Source organism: Nothobranchius furzeri, chromosome 13 (assembly GCF_043380555.1).
Source record: "Nothobranchius furzeri strain GRZ-AD chromosome 13, NfurGRZ-RIMD1, whole genome shotgun sequence".
Classification (NCBI taxonomy): domain Eukaryota; kingdom Metazoa; phylum Chordata; class Actinopteri; order Cyprinodontiformes; family Nothobranchiidae; genus Nothobranchius; species Nothobranchius furzeri.
In genome coordinates this window covers 32,183,877-32,202,490 of record NC_091753.1, presented here as the reverse complement: position 1 = coordinate 32,202,490, position 18,614 = coordinate 32,183,877, and the positions used below count along the sequence as shown (strand labels likewise).

The 18,614-nt window shown below is 42.8% G+C and overlaps 1 long non-coding RNA gene across 1 annotated transcript; it reads right to left on the bottom strand.

Annotated features, from left to right (window-relative positions):
* Nucleotides 1-11,798: 11,798 nt before the first annotated feature.
* Nucleotides 11,799-12,686, bottom strand: LOC129163983 (uncharacterized). The gene is made up of 3 exons (XR_008563784.2): nucleotides 12,419-12,686; nucleotides 12,144-12,237; nucleotides 11,799-12,023 (listed from the first exon to the last, which is right to left on the bottom strand). It is a non-coding gene; the product is annotated as an uncharacterized lncRNA (long non-coding RNA).
* Nucleotides 12,687-18,614: the final 5,928 nt, after the last annotated feature.

The following is an 18,614-nucleotide window of genomic DNA, read 5'->3' as shown; positions in this document are numbered from 1 at the left end:
TACCAGTGATGGTTGTACCCAGTGTGCAGCAGTACCGGGACCAGAGTGAATGGGGTGTGTATGGGGAGCATGAGTGGGTGTCCGGCATACATTTTTGTAAGTCTTTGGTTGTATGTGCATGTGTGAGCATGAGGGAGGGAGTGTGTGACTGTATTTGTGTATGACTGTATATGTCAGGTGGGGCCTTTGACTCCTCCCCTCTCCTGGGACCTCCTTTGATGATATAGATCTTCGTCTCCCCTCCCCCTGCCACACCTGGTGTGGGGTGTGGTGCCTTGGTCTGCCTGAGTGTTTGTGGCTCCCGGGTCAGAGGGTTTAAGATCTTTGGCACCTGCCTGGTCAATCCCGGTGGCTGCCTGGTGGGGTCTGGGTCCCTGGGCTCTGCTGGGTCCCCGGCGGGGGTGGTCGCCCCTGGGTCCCGGGTCGCTGGGTCCCGGGCTCGGCCGGCTAGGGGGTGGGAGGCGGCGGGCGGGCCTGCCGCTGATATCTCCCGGGACTCTGCCGGCTGCTGGTTGTAGAACCCCGGGGCGATCCTCTGCGCCTCTCGAGGGGGGTGGGGGGCCTTTCTGGTTGCAGTCCCCTTGGGGTTCCTGTGTTCTGGGGCAGCGCCTGGATCTCTGGGACTTGGAGCTCCCCCCATCTCCTACGCATCTTTGGGGGGCAGATCTGTGGTCCCTCACACTCTCTATTGGACGCTCCTATAGAGAAACCTTACATAAACAAGCGTGTGTACACACACAGGTGCTCACATGGTGCTCTCAAAAGTATGGGCTTGGGCACGTTCAACACTTGTCTCAAGGCTGTCGTTGCCACTAGATGCACTATGATTTATTATCTTGTGATTGTTCAGTTAAACAATGTTGATTTTATATTTCATCATCACGATGACGCAGTGATAGCTTGCTCCTGATGTATTGTTGTGTGTCCCATTATTTTCTTCTCTTCTCTTTCTGCAGGTCTAGAAGCAGACTCTTGTTCATTATTGTTTATTTTTGTGGACTCCCCCCCCCCCCCCCTCCTCTCTTCCCACCATTTGTCTTTTCCTTTCTCTTTCACCACTGTCTCCGTGTCTGGTCGGAATTACAAGGCATTCAAAAACAATAACAATAAAATTTGAAGTATCAGGCGCGACATTTAAAGCAGACGCTTTGATGCTCCACCTGAGAATAAATCTGTAAGGCTTGTTACAGGCATTCAGACATCAATTCTGCTTGCTTCACAGCCAGACAGGACACGGTTAAAAAAAAAAGAGAGGTGGTGGAGGACCTAAACTTGGAGATGGCCACAGAGAAGGAGCGCTCAGAGAGATAAGAGGAGAACCCCTCCAGAGCAGATCCTGATAGGCCTACCCAGTCTTAGCCTCTCTTAAGGTGATGTTCAACAGTGTCAAAGGCTGCAGTCAGGTCCAGCAGGACCAGATCAGAACAGTCCCCTGCATCACTGTGAGTCAGAAGGTCATTAGAGACCCTAAGAAGAGCTGTTTCAGTAGAATGAGCTCTACAAAAACCTGACTGGAAGCTATCATAGATGTTATGTTCATCAAGAGCAGCTGAGTTGTTTAGCCACAACCTTTTCCAAGATCTTGGAGATGAACGGAAGTTTAGAGATGGGTCTGAAGCTGCTATGGAGAGAGGGGTCGAGACTCAGTTTTTTAAGAAGTGGGTGGATTACAGCATTCTTAAAGTAAGCAGGGACCTGACCAGAAACCAGAGAAGCATTAATTATAGAAAGCACGCTGGGACCGATGGACTGAAAAGCACTTTTAAACAAAGATGAGGGTAAGATGTCGAAGGGGCATGCAGAGGTCTTCATAGAGTTAACTAGTTTGGTTAACTCAGGCAAATAAACAGAAGCAAAGCTATCTAGGATGATTGTTGGGTAATTTCCAATATTGATCTTATATTACCTCAAAGAAAGTCAGAGCACACACAGAGGGATTAGATTCATAAATTGGTAAATTGTAAACAACCTCTAAACAGACAACAAACTCTGCAAAGTGTGACACTTTGCAAAGGGTGAGAGAATCAAACACCAGACACGACGGCCGTTTCCTCTCACAATGAGTTAAAAACTGCAATGAGTATTTATTGGCACAAACACACCCATCCACAAAAACTCCCTTGGTCTTAGAATGCACAGGAAACAAAAGAAATTCTTCAGATACTAGATCAATGAGTCTCTGGGTCTGGAAGGATGGAAAATGTTCCTGCCTACGCTCCAAGCCAGGGTAGAAACCCCCTGGTTTGGCTGGTTTGGCTCTATATAGTAGAACACAAAAAACATTCCAATGTAACTAAGCACCTCAAGCAAAAAAGGAGTAGACAGAAATTCCTGCAACCATTTGGAGTGCGGTGAACTCTGCTTGATATTAAGCTTTTATCCAACAATGATGGGCCTGGTTGGAGTCAGGAGAGGCGGCGATAAGGCTGAAAGAGAGATGCTAGATCTAACCTTATTGACTTCGTCCACAAAGAAAGACAGAAAGTTCTCATAGTCTGCAACAGAGTGGATGGAGGCTGTAGAAGTGGCAGGAGAGACGATGCTGCTGATGGTGTTAAACAGCACCTTTGGGTTCCCTTTGCTCTGGGACACCAAGTTGGAGAAATAGGAAGCCCTTGTGTCTCTGACTGCAGAGTTAAAGGATGACAGAAGATCCTTTAGGTGCAGCAGATAGACGTGGAGATGGGTTTTCTTCCACAAACACTCAATTTGTCTGCATTGGCGCTTCAGGCTGCGAAGGCTGTCAGTAAACAAGGGAGTAGGGTTCACTGCAGGAACTGATCTGGTTCTGACAGGACAGATGTTGTCCAGAATGGAGAGGCAGTGCTCGTTGAACTGAGAAGTTAAGGAATCTGGGTCGTTATCAGAAGAACAGGGTGGATCAAAAGCAGCAGAAAAATTGCTAGCTGTGCTCTCATTAAGAAAATGAGAACTAACCATACGGCGAGCAGGAGGTGGGGATGCAGAAACTGACAAGTTGAAGAAAATGCAATGGTGATCTGAAATATAAACGTCCTCAGGACAAACACTGTCAGCATTTAGACTCAGGGTAAAAACAAGGTCTAGAGTGTGCCCCTGGTGTGTGTGGGGCCAGAAACATGCTGGGTAAAGCCGAAGGTGTCCATAAGGCTGGAGAAATTCATGGCAAAGTAATCAGAGGGATCATCAACATGGATGTTAAAATCACCAACAATCACCAGTCTGGACAGCTTCACAGTGGAGGATAGAAAGTCACTAAACTCCTGAAGGAAAGAACTGTTTGGACCAGGTGGACGATAAACCACAGCACAGCAGAACGGGTCCTTACGCTCAACTTTAATCAGCTGCAGTTCAAAGGAAGCAAAGTGACCAGAGGTTGTAGAGCTACATGGAAGATGGTCTCTGAAAACAACAGCTAGGCCTCCACCACGACCAGAAACCCGGGGCTGGCTAAGAAAAGAATAACCACTCGGGCAGAGTTCAATCAGACCAGAATAATCAGATGTTTGCTGCCAAACTTCAGTCAGAAACAGAAAATCCAGGCTTTTAGAGAGAATTAGATCATTGAGCAGGAAGGTCTTATTGTTAACAGAGCGGGTGTTCAATAGGGCCATGCTGAGTGAGGAGGAGGAATCAGAAACTACAGAAACAGCTGGAATTAGTGGAAGTAATTAGCATGGCTAGATCCACGGTGTTTATAAAAACCACTTATGGAGGGAACAGGAAGAGAAACCACTGAGGAATGAGGATAAACCGACCTTAAAAAACTTGGACGGATGGACTGCGTCCCAACGCGGATTGGCGGGAATGCGAAAGTGGCGCTCAGGTCACCAAACAAAGGACAAGAAGCTAGAAGATCACTCTGATGTTTACCAGATAAACCACGCTTTAAGAGAAGACTTATTCTCACCTGGATTCCTGCTCGTTTACCTCTTTTCCTCCAACGTTTTCCCGGGACCGGACAAACATAGCCAGAGGCGGGCAGCTCGGGACTGTCGATTGGTTCCGGGCCGGTGCGCCACTCAGGTAAACAAACAGGATGGTACGTCCTCGGTGCATCTTGGGTGATCGTGAACGAACGGAAGGACAGAAGAGTCTAGCGATCATAGGAGATGGTAGCAGGGACACTACTGAAGAGGATCGCAGACAGGAGCAAGGTGGAAAAGAGGAGGTTAGTGGAGAAAAGTTTGAAAAAGTGGCCGGAGACTGCGGCTATGCCAAGCACAGGCGCCATCTTGTTGCCGACCGGAAGCGGAAGTCCTCCACTACCAGCTGAGTCTGAATCACCACCAACTGGATCTCAACCACCACCAGCTGAGCCTCAACCACCACCAGCCAGACCCCAACTACCAGCTTAACCTCATTCACCACCAACTGGACCCCATCTACCAGCTGAACCTCAATCACCACTAACTGGACCTCAACCACCACCAGCTGAACCTAAATCACCACCAACTGGATCTCAACCACCACCAGCTGAGCCTCAACCACCACCAGCCAGACCCCAACTACCAGCTGAACCTCATTCACCACCAACTGGACCCCATCTACCAGCTGAATCTCAATCACCACCAGCAGAATGCACAGACACCGCTGCAGAACCCAGTGAGTCTGTATTCCATAACAGACTTTTGGAAAGTTAAATTCAAAACAGAACACATTTTAACCAAAGATTCCTGGGTTATATATGTGATGCTGTAGCTTGTATTACTGTATCACATGTAACGTGAGGAAATATGGGTTTTCTGTCACAAAGGTGGTGTTGGACTCAGCTGGGTCAAAGCTGGGTCGCTAAGAACTTTCACCCACAGATTAAGACCTGAACGCCAGAGAGTCTGGGAGGAAACCATAACATCTGCCACCTGCAGCTTCGTGCCAGAAGATGTTGTTCCCACAGAAGATGTTGTTCCCATAAAAGTAGTCATAACATAACAAGTCTTAAAACTTTGTTTCTTGATTTTAATGTTAAAGTAACCATTATCATTTTGCTCATTATAAATGTGTTTAATCAAATGAATGGTTCTTATGCTTTGGGTAATTATAATGGATTAATGAAGCCATTCTTAAATAATGTTTGAGAATGTTTGTTACTGACCTTCACACACACTCAAGCCTACAAACACTCACACACATCCACACACACATTCTCACTACACTTTGCACACACATGCAGTTCGTGCTTGACAACGAAAGAGAGAGGACGTGTGAACAACCGCTAAAAGGGGGGAGCCGGTTGGCTCGTTCCCCCCCCCCCCCCCCCCCCCTTTTCTCACGCTGTTCCTGCCAAGCCAGGCAGAATAGCTGAATCGCGACTTCTAACGCAGACTCATTACCGAGTCTTTTGATTTCTGAGTGAATTAACTTAAGAAAGCGCATCGACAAAACGCTCTACCATCCACGTGTACCGAGGGCAACTCTGGACCGGTTCCGTTCGACACCTACGTCTCCCCTGTCAGCCGCCGGTGTCATCTGGATGAACCACAACATCCTCCACGGCCCGGATCCGAAAGAGGGTCCACAAGAGTTCGGTGAGACAGAGCACGGTGTTTAGTGTTTGATGCAGTTCTCTGATAAGACCTAAGTTTATCCAAACCATCACTTCACTCAGACACCTGTTCTTCCTGAAGCAAAATCAGATGCACACACGCATTCATCTCACCTCATATTCAATTCTCACGACACTTTGCACACACATGCATCCATAATCACATCATATCACTCTCAATCTTCATTCACCGACAGAAGGTCTATTTGAGCAAGAACAGCATATCAACTGTTAAAGATTGTCCCACGAAGTTGCCAATGTGATTGTTATTTCCTGTTTGTCAATTTCAAAATCATTAGTTTAATTTGAAGAATTAAAACTTTTAATTGTCAAACTGGTTTCCTCATTGAACTGAAACACAGACACTCAGATATTATCGTCAGTTTATCTATGAAAACAACCTTTGAGTCTTCTTAACAATATAAAATTTGGTTATTGATTTATTAAAAATTAATATTCCGAATTAATACGTAGCATGGTTCCTCTTTCATAAAAGAGCCTAAAACCACAACGCTACAATATAACTGAGTAAAGACAGTTTCTCCTTACAATATGGCTGAGCCAGCCAATTTTCTTTACACACAAATATAACCCAGGAATGTCACTATGTTGTTGTGAGCCTGTGTGTGTGTGTGTGTGTGTGTGTGTGTGTAGCTGGTACATTATGATGTCACTATGTCGTTGTGTGTGTGTGTGTGTGTGTGTGTGTGTGTGTGTGTGTGTTAGTGGCCTGCCCTCTTGGTCATTTTTCATTTATTGTTTCTGATTTCTCTTGAGTTTTTCCAACAGGCTGAACATGAAAATAGTCTCCTATACCTGTCTCCTGCATTAGCTTCTGATAGAAAATAGCCAGTGAAACTCCAACAGCTGAGCCTCAACCACCACAAGCCAGACCCCAATTACCAGCTGAACATCAGCCACCAGTAGCTGGACCCCAACCACCACCAACTGGACCCAAATCACCACCAAATGCATCTCAACCACCACCACCAGCTGGACACCACTTGCAGCAAGCTAGGCCTCAACTACTACCAGACGGGCTTCTTTAACCACCAGCTGGGCCTCAGTCACCATCTAGAAGGAATGCATTGCTTAAAAGACATTGCACCACCGATCTATTTTCAACATTAAACCAGGCTAAAATAATCTGGGACCTTAAATCTAAACCCAGTGGATTACTTGGTGGGCTTTTAAACATTCGGAGCATGGCCCCCAAACGTGAACAACTGGAAGATTTATTAATAAACTCAAATATTGATTATTTTCGCCTGACAGAAACATGGCTAACTAGCTCTTCTGTAGATGCCGTAATAAATATGCCTGGCTATAATACATTTAGAAGAGATCGGGGCAGTGGAAAGGGGTGGGGTGGGGGGTGCTATTATATGTCAGAAACACCTTCAAATGCGAAAAAAAAAATCATCTGCCTAGTGAAATCGGACTTGAATGTGTTGGAGTAACTATTTCTCTATCCCCGAAATGTCATTTATATTGCTCTGCATTTATAGAAAACCATCCACAACAGTAGATTATGATAAACTGAAAGCCCTTTTGGGCTACTGTAAATCAAGCAAAGAGCTGATACTCATTGGGGATTTTAACATCAATTGGGACAATAAAAATTGCAGGAATAACCTCAAACCGCAGATTATTTTAATCTGACACAACTGGTAGAAACCCCAACCCGAGTTACTACCCACTCTTCAACCCAAATAGACTTAGTATTCACAAACCGACCTGAAAGAATTCTTAAAATCATAATCTCCTAACAGGGATGTCAGATCATAACATTATTATTATTTCACGTAAACTCTCAAAGGTAAGGTTTCATAATCCACAGACATCTAGGAGCTGTCACGAGTTCATTCCAGAAAACCAAACGCAAAATCTTGAAAAAGCCCTAAGAGAGACTGACTGGAGTGATATTCTCAAGAACGATGACATGGTAAAGGGTTGTGAATTCTTTGGCCTAAAAATAAATACAATTATGGCACAATTTACAAAAAAGGGGAGACGGGGAAAAAATACAAATACTCTACCACGGATAAACAGCAAATGTATAAAATTGATGAAAGATAGAGATGTTTTACTTAAAATAGCCCTAAAATCTGGTCTGACCACAGACAGGCAGAAATTTACTTTGGCTAGAAATAAACTAACCAGTACAGTTTGCAAGGCCAAAGCAAATGTTTTCATCAATGTTATGAATCATGCAAGAGGAAATAGCAGGCTCATCTGGAAAAATAATGACAGATTAACTGGTAAATAGGGATGAAACGAGTATCCGGTACGGATAAAGCGTTTTTGATGAGTACGAGCATGACACGAGTAAAACTGGTAAATATCTGTAGTCGTGCTGAAGGAAAATCCTCATTGGGTAACTGACTGACTTCACGCTCTGTGACTGGCCAGTCACATAGAGCGCCCGCCACTCCCTACACACAAAACTCTCTAGCCGGCCGGGAGAGTAGTCCGTCCGGCTCATCCACGCACACACACAGACAGTAACGGATCTCGCTGTGATTGCTTCACTGTTGCTCACGTTTCTTCAGTTTTCCCTAGGTTTTCTTCAGCTCGCCTCTTTTTCGGTTGAATATTTAAAGTTACTTTTTTCGTATCTTACATGGTGCATTTGACAAGACAGAGCTGACGTGCTACATCAGTCACTCACTACCTCCGCTCCGGTTGGGTTATTTATTTATTTTTTTACTCCCTCTCTCTCTCTCTCTCTATCTCTCTCAGACACACACACCTCAATCCACATTGTTTTCTTTTAACTCTGTGTGGGGGAAAATGCCAAGAACGTTAAGAAAAAAATCAGTTTAATCAAATTAAAATTAAAAATATATATATACAGTTGTGTCTGGTTCTAGCATTTCATATTTCCTAGTTCCTACTGCATGAGTTCAGATGTATTAATCCATGCACTTAAATATTAATGTTCTGATTTTATTGAAAAACTTGTTCTGTAATAGTTTCTTTACTATTGTGATCAAAAATATTTAATCTCAATTCTGAGGTTGCTCTGTAAATAGTTTTCAAATAAACAATACACATAGCAACTTCTGATCAATCCATATCAATTTCAGACTTAAAATAATATATTGATGTAAACCACACTCACTTCCGGTTAAACCACGCCCACTTCCGGGTTATGCCACGCCCATCCCGAGTACAGATACAGCTACAGGTAATTTAGTTGGTTGAACAGATACAGATACAGATAGTGGTGTACTCGCTCATCCCTACTGGTAAACAATCCAAATATGCTATTAATAAACTTGGAATCAAAATAAATGATACTCTGGTGAAAGATCCTCTCATCATAGCTACTGAAATGAATAAATACTTTGTTGACACAATTCATCCCATCCAACTGTGTTTTTGATTCTGTAAATCCATGTCATGCTGCTTTCAGGATAGAAGAAATAACAGAAGGAGAAGTGGAGAGCATTACCATTTCCCTCAACCAATCAAAGGCAAAGGACGTATATGGTCTTGACACCCATTTTTAAAAATTGCACAAAGATGCACTCATTCAGCCGGTAACTCATTTAATTAATCTGTCATGCCTTTAGCTTGGAAGCTTGCTGCAGTCACACCAATTTTTAAGTCTGGTGACAAAACTGAAATGGCCAATTATCGGCCCACCAGCATTCTCCCCACTGTCTCCAAGGTTGCAGAAATGTGGGTGACAAAGCAACTGAATGCATATTTAAATTTTGGACACATATCCCTACATCCAAGGCATTTTGGATTTCACAATTGCCACTTTACAGAGACTGCAACTTGTGTCTTTGTGGAAAAAGTCAAAAGTCTCCTCGATAGGCATGCATGTGTAAGAGCTGTGTTCCTAGTACAGCCCTGCACGGGCCTAAAATCTGAGCCCGTGTCCGGCCTGGCCCGAGGGGGTGGAGCCCCAGCCCAACCCGAGCCCGACTTTTTTTTAACCTTTCATAATGTTTTAGCGTGATAGAATGCTCAGCATTCTAATTATCTGTGAGAAGCGTTCTGCAGTAAAAAAAAAAAAAAAGAAAAGAAAAGAAAGAAAAACAGCATCAATGCAGGGTTTTTTTCTAACAGAGCGTATTTTTCGAGCGGCAGATGAAATTTACGAACACTATATTCATTGGATGTGTTTGTAAATTTAATCTGCTCTGAAATTGCGCTCTTGTGCAATTAGAAAAAAAAGCAGCATTCTAATTTTTTAACTGCAGAGCGCATTTTCAGAGCGGCAGATTAAATAAACGCCCCCAATTATTATAGTGTTTGTAAATTTAATCTACCGCTCTGAAAATGCGCTCTCCAGTTATAAAAAAAACAACCAGCAATGACTGCTGGATTTTTCTAACTGCAGCACGCAATTTCATAATGGCAGATTAAATAAACGCCCCCAATTAGCATTTGTAAATTTAATGTGCCGCTCTCAAAATGCGCTCTCCAGCAGGGGCGGATTTAGGACTGAAGAAGATCCGGGGCTTAACACGTGCGTGCACGTGCGCGCACACATGTGACACGCACTAGTCAACATCATATATATATATATATATATGTATATATATATATATATATATATATATATATATATATATATATATATATATATCTTGTACCACATAATTTTAATCTGAAGCTACATATTCAGCATATTCAGGGCAGAGTATTGTTCCTGTTAGTGTTTAGTGTGAGATGATAGTAAATATTGCCTTTCTTTCTCCAACAACTTTACCTGATAGTAAGCTAACTTTAGGCAAACCAGCAGCACAACAAATATTTTCAAATAAGACTCACAAACCTGAGTCAACACCAGTCTCATCAAAGCTGGGGTTCTGTCGCCGTACTTTTGGTCTAAAAACGTCCTTATGTCCATCTTCACTCATGCGTTTCAGACAGAGACTGTAGAAGAAGCCAGCTGCTGTAGGGCTTCTTCTTCAGTGGTGGAGGCTCAGGCAGGCTGTATACAAACTACTGCCAGCTGCGCCCTCTCTGTTGGACTTTGGTACTGCATGTTACTTCCGCGATTTAGATCCGGGGCTTAACATGAAAGATCCGGGGCTTCAGCCCAAGTAGCCGGGCCTAACGCCACCCCTGCTCTCCAGTTAGAAAAAAAAACAGCAATGAATGCTGTATTTTTTTTTTTACTGCAGAGCGAATTTATTCACAGAAAAATAGAATGCTGCCGTTTTCATGAGAATAAACGAATGGTTTCTGACATCAAAGTGGGCATAAAATGGCATATTAGAATAGGGGCACATGTTTCAATCAGCAGTTTGAGAATTCATTTATATAGACGCATTTGTAAACCACACAGACCTTAACTGAGTTAACGTTCCGGTGCGTGAGAAGCAGGCAGGTGCTGCTGCATTCAAGTGTTTCAGATTTTTTTTAATGAATTTGATTAAAAATAGAAGCGCCCAGCCCGTGTCCGAGGTAATTACACAGTCGTTGTCCCAAAGCCCGGCCCTTGGGCCGTCAGGCCGGGCCAACCCAAGGGCCTAGGGCTTCAGTGCAGGGTTCTAGTTGCTAGACCTCAAGAAGGCTTTCGACACTGGCGATCATCAAATTCTTCTAACCAAATTGACATTTTGGCTGTGTCTCAATTCAGGGTCTGCATCCTTCGAAGGACCCAGCCCACCCGGCCGACGTGGGCTGGGTCCTCCGTCGGCCGGGTAGACCGGATGTTAACGGCTGTGAATTTGGACAGGCCTAGCCTTCATGAACTCCCTCCGCGAACGTTCCGTCGCCTAGCAACCGTGGAACCGCTGGGCAGAAGGGAGAAGGAACTTTAAACGATGGAGCTCGACGTTTTATTTAGCTTTTTAACCCCCAGAGACCCAAATTTAGAAAACAACTGCAAAATCTTTTTTTAACCTTTCACATGTTGTTCTAGGAGGCCAGATAAACGGGCCTATTTACACATTTTAACAGCCAATAGTGTTGCAGAACTGAACAATAGGACCTATTAGCAATGTAAATGTGGTTTTAAAAAGAAAAAAATGGGGAAGGTTTATTTTTGTAGACTTAAATCTGATGTTGTAATATTACAACCGTGGGACTCTGGGGGTTAATCATTTCCTTGACTGTTGGAGAGCTAATTCAGAGAAAATACTTTAGACAAGCTGAGCCTGAGCAAAGATGTGATAATAGTTTTTAATACTTTCTAAGGGTCTTAATTTGACCAAAACCGATTTGTCACCTTTTAAGACTTTTCAAGACCCAGCGGATACCCTCTAGTAAACAATTCTCATTTGTAAACAAAAATAAAATTCAAGAGTTTAATGCAGAACTGATTTTATTTAGATATTTCTTTTATATGTACATGTTTAATCTTTATTAACCATTTTTTTCTAGCAAAGTAAAAAGCTGTCAAAGTTCTTCCTTCTCTCCTGTGCCCTCTGCTGCTCTGCCTCCCTCTGCAGCCTCATGTCCTCCCAGATCAGCTCCAGAAGCTGGTCATCGCTGGCACCTTCCCCTGGATGCCCATTTTCTCCAGAATAGTCTTAACAAACATGTAAGAAATAAAACTGATAGAGAAAAGAGGACAACGGGTTATTCCTTTCATGTTTTCGCAGAAAAAATAAACTCAAACGAGTTTTTAAAATATGAGATGTTATTGTACCTCCATGCCACAGCCGCCGAATACTTTGCTCCGGTGATCATGTGGTCCATCTCCGCCCTAAGCTTAATAACTTCCCTGGTTTTCTCTTTTGTTCCTAAAATACAAACTTCTATTAAAATCAGGGGGAAACGTAGCGGGAGAAGTACGACACCGAGCGGCCGAACATACAAGCCGAGACCGCAATACAAGCACTTTTACTGTAACATTTCTAACTAAAATAACGTTCATGTATCACCAAAAGCCCTTAACCTAACAGTTTTAAAGTTTATACTGACATTTATATGCGCAATCCTCTCCGACAGCTCCCGCTTCACTGTCCGCCATTGTTTTTAAGTTTTTCTGCTGGCCGGCTCGCAAGGCATCTTGGGAAATGCTACCTGTTGAAGGATACACCCGACCCATCCTTCATTCAGGCGAAAAGAAGGCCGCATTCGTCGACCGCATTTGAAGGAGTCTTCGAATTGGGACAGGCCTAGTCGCGGCGCTGTGACGTAACCGGCCGACGAATCTGGCCGACGTAGGATGCAGACCCTGAATTGAGACACAGCCTTTAATTTCTCACCAGAGGCGCTGCTCTGGTTTCAGTCTTATCTGTGTGACAGAAAACAGTGCGTGTCATTGTTTGGCAATAAATCCTCCTACATTAGTTGTCCAGTTGGTGTCCCCCAAGGCAGTATTCTGGGGCCGATTTTGTTTAGCATTTTTATTAATGATCTTCCTGAAGTATGTTCAAATGTATGTAGATGATGCTGTTATTTTACTGATGCTAAAAGTCCTCAGGAAGCCTCCCAATTGTTGACTGAAACCATGGCCCACGTACAAAAATGGGTCAAGAGTTCCCACTTAAAGCTGAACATAAAAAAAACAGTTTGCATGTTTTTCACCAAAAAAACAATTGAACTAAAAAAATCTAACATCTTTCTTGAAGGGGTAGAACTTGAAATTGTTGAAGAATTCAAATAGCTTGGGTTAACTTTGGACCCAACCTTAACTTTTAAGAATCACATTAAGCAACTAAAAAAACTGTCAATTTTAATGTACAAATTTTTAAACAAGTTAGACCTTTTTTGTCGCTCCATGCTGCTAAGTTATTTTTACATTCTGTGATTTTGTCTCACATGGAATACTGTATAACCTCCTGGTCACTTGCTGCTGGTGCAACACTCAAACCCATACAATCCCTTTTTAAAAAAGCCATAAAATCCTTGATAAAAAATAATTTAGTTTCCACCACTGCTTTATTTTAGATAAATACAGACTTCTTAATTTTAGTAACTTTGTTACCTTCAAGAATGCTTGCCTGGTTTTTAAGGTTTTACATGGACTTGCCCCTTTCCCCTTGACAGATTTTATTAAATCACAGTCTATCAGTGGAATGTGGACCAGGGCTACAGATAGAGGAGACTGTGAGGTGCCTTACAGGCACACTGCTTTTGGCAAGACCACACTATCCGTTAAGGGGACTAAATATTGGAATAGTCTACCACTTAGCATAAGAGACTCACAATCATACAGTTCCTTTAAATTCAAACTTAAACAATGGTTGAAGGAAAACCAAACCTGTATCCATAAGTAATTTGTCCTCACAATGGTGTTTTGTGTGTTTTTTTCTCTGTTTTTCCTAGTTTTAAATATAATACTTTACTTTCTTTTATTGCTTTTATTACCTGCCTAGGGACTGCAGATGTAAATTAGCACTAGTGCTACAATCTGGCATATTTACTGATGCAATTTATTGTTGAAGTTCATTAATATGCACTGTCCCTATTAAATAAATAAAGAAAGGCAGAAGTGGCTGTATGCAATTTAGATCTTCCTTGCATTACCTTTTTAAAACATTCACTGAGCTGCTGTGGGATTTTGAGCAGTTCCGCTTCGGTGCGCCATCTGCATCCGAAAATGTCCCCGCCGCACAGAAGAAATGCAGTAGCTCAGTGAGAACAGCCCGCTGTATGTGTGTGCAACAAGAAAATCAAAGGTGAAAGTAGTCGTATTAAATTATATAATTCCTCTATTACCCTGTTTTTAAACATCACCATTTCAAGTGGCTTCCTAAATGTACGTGCCACCGCTGTTGTTCTCCTTACAAGCTTCAGCCCCAGCTCTGTAAGCACAGCCCTGCTGAAAAAGGACTTGTTCAACCGATCACACCTTTTACAATGCCACACCCCTTTGTATAATCCGTGCATGTGCACGGGCATGCAAACTACTGTCAGGAAATAAGACTCCAAAGCAGAATTGACCTGCTCAGCCAGGGGTTTGTGGGCTTTTTTTGTGTCAAGTTCTGCTGTATTGATAAAATGATTAATCCACACCTTTAAAGAACAGTCGTTTAATACTTTGGTTGTGTACTATAAAAAGTCCAGAGACATGCCATGGGCTTTGACTTTGGTGTGGAAGTATGTCTGTTTCACATCAAGAAGTAATTAATTTTTCTTTAATGCAGCTATCAAAACTCATATGACTATCTGTCTTTGAGTTTTCTTCTCTTCAAGGTTAGGGCTTTGATTTATAATGCACCCAATCCCTCCTGTTCTCCATCCAAATGAGGAGACATACTGTTTATGTGATGTGTGTATTAATGAGACGTGTTTGTCAGTGTGTGGATGTGTCACTGCCTTATGAAGGAGGCTGTGCGACACTGAGGCACTTCCTTCCAGGCAGAGGGATGCTGTGACAGTGACTGAGAGGAACATCTTCGGGGGTTAAGCTCTCCATCTCACATCAGGGTTGGGGGACAGAAAAAAATAGTTTCCATGTGACCTGTAGAGGTCACTGTTGCACAGTGATGGGAATAAGTTACTAACGTCATTCTTTTTATGGGTAACAGAATAATCTAATTAATTACTTTTCCCACTGTTGCAACACCGTTACCGTTACTGGGGACGGAAGGTTGTGCGTTACTATGTGCTTGTCGAATGTTGAGCAGCAGTGTGAGGTTTTCTGACCGCCACACTTCAGCTGCAGCCAGGGAGAGCGAGGCGTCGGTAACGCACTTACAAACACGATGATGATTGGCCGGGTGGGCGAAGACCTTCACTGTCTCAGTCACTGCATGCTATAGACACAACAGAGCAGTGATGGGAATAACGCTGTTTAAAATAACCGCGTTACTAAGAAAAAATATTTTTTTTAGTAACGCGCAATCTAGTTACATACCGTCTTCTTTTATCAAAACATCATTTCTGTTACTGATAAGAAAAAGTGTGCACTAAGCTGCGCAGTGTGTTGAAGCTGTCATCAGCTGATCAGGAGCTAAAGAGGTAGATGTTTTCATCCAAACGCATCACGGCCCGTGAAGAACGAGGAAGACGTGATGAATAATCTACGCCCTTAGCGTGACAGCGGTGTCGCGAGCGTGTACTTTTATTGGTTCTGTTAGAACCTTAGAATATGCTGCTTTTTCAGGGAGGTGAGGCCGCAGGTGAGTTTTATTGTACAGACCCTGGTTTGGACTCCCTAATTAGAACTCGTTTTCTATTTTAAGGTGGAATGGAGATTGCCGTACTTGTTCTTCTGTGACAGCGCACTTCCCTTTTAACTCTCCCGTTATTTAATTGTTTTAAATATTAGGGCGGAAGTTCACTCGAGGCCATCCAGCTGACGATTATTTGGGTCCTATCAGGATTAATTTGCGCCTCTGTCAGCAATGAGGGCGATGGTAATTAGAAAATGATTCCTGTTAGTTGATCAGGCTAACATGGCTTTATCAATTAATCCACCCTTTGAAATGGTTCCTTCCCATGCTAAACAGACTTTTTCACACGTGCAGAACAGAGCCTGATTGAACCAGCGAACCATTATGTTTTATAATCCTTAGGGCACATATGTCAGAGTCAAGGCCCGCGGGCCAGATGCGGCCCGCGAAGCATTTTTATGTGGCCCACGAGATAAATATCAAAAATATATTAAAACTGGCCCGCTGGCCGATTTTACCGCAAAGACTACAACTCCCATGATGCTTTGCGGTGCCAGCACGGAGCAGACGCGCCCCCTCCTTTGTGTTTTTTCAGCGCCGAGGCAGTCAGAGGTAGTTGGGTGTCTGCAGCTCCGCTGTCTCGGACAAACTACACTCCTCTCACTCAGCGCCGAGTTCACTCAGCTGTTTTCTGACGTTGAAGCCCAGAAACGGAGATTCTAGCCGCTCAATAATGTGTTCACGACTTAAAGAGAAAGTTTTCAAACTAACGTCCAGACAGAGCTGATATAACTCCAGCGAGCAGTGACACGCTCAAACCAGCACGACTCTGTGGCTGCTGTCGTGTTTCCTCCCCGACACACAACAACGTGGTCAAGCTGCTCAGACATGTTCATCAGCACAAACCTATGTGAGCACCTGTTGTCATCTAATGTTGTCATTATTATGATGAAGATGAACAAAACAACAGGAGTCTCCTCCTCAGCTCAGATCAACCCCATGATGCAGGTATCTGGCTGGAACAGGTGAGCATCACAGTTAACCAGTGGAACAAACTGAGCTTTAAATATGCTGGTTTTATGCTCTTTTTCTGCTCCAAAACATGAAAGTTAACATGTGAGATGTTGCATTTTCATTTAAGATAAAATGATATTTTTATTTTGTTGTTGGCACGTGAGAAAATATTTAACCTACAGTAAACAGGAAGTGGAAAGGCTGCAGATAGATGAATAGAATAGATGAATCCCTTTATTGTTCCTCAGTGGGGAAAGCGAGATGTCACAGCAGCGATGACGCGTATTACAGGAGAAAAAAGGAGAATAAAAAATAAGAAAAATGAATAAACAAGAAAACATAAATCCTGAATAGATTTTAAAAATGCTGAATATACCACAAGTAATGAATACCACTGATGTGTTTTATTTGTAACTGACTTGCTCGTGTGTAATTTGGCTATTCCACATTCAGTGTTAATGCAGAAATATGTTTGTTTCCAAATTTAAAGGTTCAAAATTGCATAAATGTTGATAAAGAAAACGTGCAAATTTGCCGTCACTTTTTCAAAAAATATTAAGTTTGGCCCTCGACTCCGTCCCAGAGTTTCATTTCGGCCCCTTGTGAGTTTGAGTTTGACACCCCTGCCTTAGGGTGTCCCGGCTACAATGGGAGGAGGGGAGACAAGCTCCCATTACCTAAGGTATCTTTTCTTAATCTGTCACAACCTGAAAACAAGTCCTGAAGCGCAGGAACAAGCAGTTCAAGGTGGCTTACCTCCAGGGCTGTGCAGAGACCTTTGAAGGGGCGGGTGCTCAAATTTAAAAAGGGGCACACAAAATAATATTTTCTAACACCATGACAACCACAGTATACCCGGCTGAATAACAAATAACAAATCATATTTATTAGAAATTCAAAATGGAAGCGAATCATTATATCCACCATAAGAACAATGTAAAGCAAAAATAACTTGTTTTGGTAAATGGTCTGTATTTGTATAATGCCTTCTTAGGGTTCTACAACCCCCCAAGGCACATTACAACACAATCAGTCATTCACACACACACATTAACACACTGATGGTGATGAGCTATGATGTAGCCATAGCTGCTCTGGAGCGCACTGACAGAGGTGAAGCTGCTGAGCACAGGCGCCACCAGTCCCTCTGACCACCACCAGCAGGCAAAGCAGGTTAAGTGTCTTGCCCAAGGACACAACAGCATCAATCTCTGATTGAAGTCAGGATCAAACCTGCAACCTTCTTATTACTGGACAACTTGCTCCACCTCCTGAACTATTGCTGTCCTATTTTACCTGATGATGGGGTACAATGTAGCTGTTGCAGGGTTGCTCCTCTCGCTGCTGCTGATGATGCTGGAGGGCAAGGCTGTGTTGATCTCAGATTGTAGGTAGTAAAACGAACAGAGGAGAAATGTTAGTCAATTACAAAATTAATGTAAGATAATAAAAAAATGGCAAAAATTGGTGAAAACTCTTAGAACTGTAAGACAGAAATATCTGAGACAACACCCGTGGTGAATAAATGGAAATCTAAACAATAGTGGATAATAGAGGAGTTTATATCAGAGATAAGAATGTGACAGAAATATAAACAGAGTTATGTGTCTTCAATCTCCTCATGTGATCTATCACTCTCCACTTGCTGTCCATCAGAGAACAAGGCAAAATTAGCTATTGTATGAATGAATTATGTAGTTATTCACATTTAACAGGTCTTGCACCTAATCCATGATCAAGTAGCTAACAAAAAACATTTTCTGGCATCAAAACATTGCCGTGTATATTATTGTTTCTACACTTGTTGCTGTGATGCAACTTACCTGTACTCTTTTTTTATCCAGCTGGTGAGGGACCCACTGCCTTTAGCTGCCTCACATAGCTCTTTCTGTCACTGCTTCCGCCTCCTCTCCTTACGAGGCATGTCTGTACAATGATATATCATCATTAATTTACAAATATTTTTTCATGCATATAAAACTCATGCATAGACATACTGGGACATTTCATTCCTTTTCCAGAAAACTAACTAATTTGGC